The sequence below is a fragment of the Lolium perenne genome, chromosome 4 (assembly GCF_019359855.2).
Source record: "Lolium perenne isolate Kyuss_39 chromosome 4, Kyuss_2.0, whole genome shotgun sequence".
Lineage (NCBI taxonomy): Eukaryota > Viridiplantae > Streptophyta > Magnoliopsida > Poales > Poaceae > Lolium > Lolium perenne.
In genome coordinates, this window is record NC_067247.2 from 52,027,087 (window position 1) to 52,030,540 (window position 3,454).

A 3,454-nucleotide genomic window follows, 5' to 3' on the forward strand; every position below is an offset into this window, starting at 1 on the left:
TCTTGCTGATAACTCTACAAAGAAACCTTTGGGGAGAGTTGATAATGTTCGCATTACTGTTAACAATAACCTTGTCCCCGTTGATTTTGTTGTCTTGGATATTGACTGCAATGCATCTTGTCGCATTATATTGGGAAGACCTTTTCTTCGAACTGTTGGTGCTATTATTGACATGAAGGAAGGTAATATTAAATATCAATTTCCTCTCAAGAAAGGTATGGAACACTTCCCTAGAAAGAGAATGAAGTTACCTTTTGACTCTATCATTAGAAAAAATTATGATGTTGATGCTTCGTCTCTTGATGTTACTTGATACACACTTTCTGCGCCTAGCTGAAAAGCGTTAAAGAAAAGCGCTTATGGGAGACAACCCATGATTTTACTACAGCACTTTTGTTTTATATTTGAGTCTTGGAAGTTGTTACTACTGTAGCAACCTCTCCTTATCTTATTTTTGTTGCATTGTTGTGCCAAGTAAAGTCTTTGATAGTAAGGTTCATACTAGATTTGGATTGCTGCGCAGAAACAGATTTCTTGCTGTCACGAATTTGAGCAGTAGTCTCTGTAGATAACCCAGAAAATTCTGCCAATTTACGTGAGTGATCCTCAGATATGTACGCAACTTTCATTCAATTTGAGAATTTTCATCTGAGCAAGTCTGGTGCACCTAAAAAATTCGTCTTTACGTACTGTTCTGTTTTGACCGATTCTGCCTTTTATTTCGCATTGCCTGTTTTGCTATGCTTGATGGATTTCTTTATTCCATTAACTTTCAGTATCTTTGTGCAATGTCCAGAAGTGTTAAGAATGATTATGTCACCTCTGAACATGTGAATTTTGATTATGCACTAACCCTCTAATGAGTTGTTTTGAGTTTGGTGTGGAGGAAGTTTTCAAGGATCAAGAGAGGAGGATGATACAATATGATCAAGGAGAGTGAAAGCTCTAAGCTTGGGGATGCCCCGGTGGTTCATCCCTGCATATTTCAAGAAGACTCAAGCATCTAAGCTTGGGGATGCCCAAGGCATCCCCTTCTTCATCGACAACATTATCAGGTTCCTCTAATGAAACTATATTTTTATTCCATCACATCTTATGTGCTTTACTTGGAGCATCTGTATGTTTTTATTTTTGTTTTGTTTGAATAAAGTTGGATCCTAGTATTCATTGTGTGGGAGAGAGACACGCTCCGCTATTGCATATGGACAAATATGTCCTTAGCTTTACTCATAATGTTCATGGCGAAGGTTGAACTGCTTCGTTAAATTGTTATATGGTTGGAAACGGGAAATGCTACATGTGGTAATTGGTATAATATATTGAATAATGTGATACTTGGCAATTGTTGTGCTCATGTTTAAGCTCTTTCATCATATACTTTGCACTAATTAGTGAAGAAATACATAGAGCTTGCTAAAATTTGGTTTGCATGATTGGTCTCTCTAAGGTCTAGATATTTTCTAGTAAGGGTCGAACAACAAGGAAGACGGTGTAGAGTCTTATAATGCTTACAATATGTCTTTTATGTGAGTTTTGCTGTACCGGTTCATACTTGTGTTTGCTTCAAATAGCCTTGCTAGCCTGAACCTTGTATTGAGAGGGAATACTTCACATGCATCCAAAATCCTTGAGCCAAACACTATGCCACTTGTGTCCACCATACTTACCTACTACATGGTATTTCTCCGCCATTCCAAAGTAAATTGCTTGAGTGCTACCTTTAAATTTCCATTATTCGCCTTTGCAATATATAGCTCATGGGACAAATAGCCTAAAAACTATTGTGGTATTGAATATGTACTTATGCATCTTATCTCTTATAAGTTGCTTGTTGAGCGATAACCATTTTCCTGGGGACGCCATCAACACTTTGTTGAATATCATGTGAGTTGCTATGCATGTTCGTCTTGTCTGAAGTAACGGTGATTTACCATGATTTGAATGGTTTGAGTATGCATATTGTTAGAGAAGAACATTGGGCCGCTAACTAAAGCCATGATCCATGGTGGAAGTTTCAGTTTTGGACAACAATCCTCAATCTCTTATGAGAATATTATTTGTTGCTAAATGCTTATGCATTAAAGGGGAGTCCATTATCTGTTGTCTATGTTGTCCTGGTATGGATGTCTAAGTTGAGAATAATCAAAAGCGAGAAATCCAATGCGAACTTTCTCCTTAGACCTTTGTACAGGTGGCATAGAGGTACCCCTTTGTGATACTTGGTTAAGACATATGTATTGCAATGATAATCCAGGTAATCCGAGCTAATTAGGACAAGGTGCGGGCACTATTGGTATACTATGCATGAGGCTTGCAACTTGTAGGATATAATTTACATAATACATATGCTTTATTACTACCGTTGACAAAATTGTTTCTTGTTTTCAAATTAAAAGCTCTAGCACAAATATAGCAATCAATGCTTCCCTCTGCGAAGGGCCTTTCTTCTACTTTCATGTTGAGTCAGTTTACCCATTTCTCTCCATCTTAAGAAGCAAACACTTGTGTTAACTGTGCATTGATTCCTACATACTTGCATATTGCACTTATTATATTACTTTATGTTGACAATATCCATGACATATACATGTTACAAGTTGAAAACAACCGCCGAAACTTAATCTTCCTTTGTGTTGCTTCAATACCTTTACTTTGAATTTATTGCTTTATGAGTTAACTCTTATGCAAGACTTATTGATGCTTGTCTTGAAAGTACTATTCATGAAAAGTCTTTGCTCTATGATTCAATTGTTTACTCATTGTATTTACCATCGCTTCGAATCGCTGCATTCATTACATGTGCTTACAATAGTATTGATCAAGATTATGATAGCATGTCACTTCAGAAATTATCTTTGTTATCGTTTACCTACTCGGGACGAGTAGGAACTAAGCTTGGGGATGCTGATACGTCTCCAACGTATCAATAATTTCTTATGTTCCATGCTTGTTTTATGATGATACTCACATGTTTTACACATACTTTATGTCATATTTATGCATTTCCCGGCACTAACCTATTAACGAGATGCCGAAGAGCCAGTTGCTGTTTTCTGCTGTTTTTGGTTTCAGAAATCCTAGTAAGGAAATATTCTCAGAATTGGACGAAATCAATGCCGAGGGGCCTATTTTCCACGAAGCTTCCAGAACACCGAAAGGGAACCGAAGTGGGGCGATGAGGTGCCGCCACACTAGGGCGGTGCGGCCCAGGGGGGCCCGCGCGGCCCTAGTGTGTGGCCCCCTCGTCAGCCCTCCGACTCCGCCCTTCCGCCTACTTAAAGTCTTCGTTGCGAATACCCTAGTAAAGAGAGCCACGATACGGAAAACCTTCCAGAGACACCGCCACCAATCCCATCTCGGGGGATTCAGGAGATCGCCTCCGGCACCCTGCCGGAGAGGGAAATCATCTCCCGGAGGACTCTTCACCGCCATGGTCGCCTCCGGAGTGATGTGT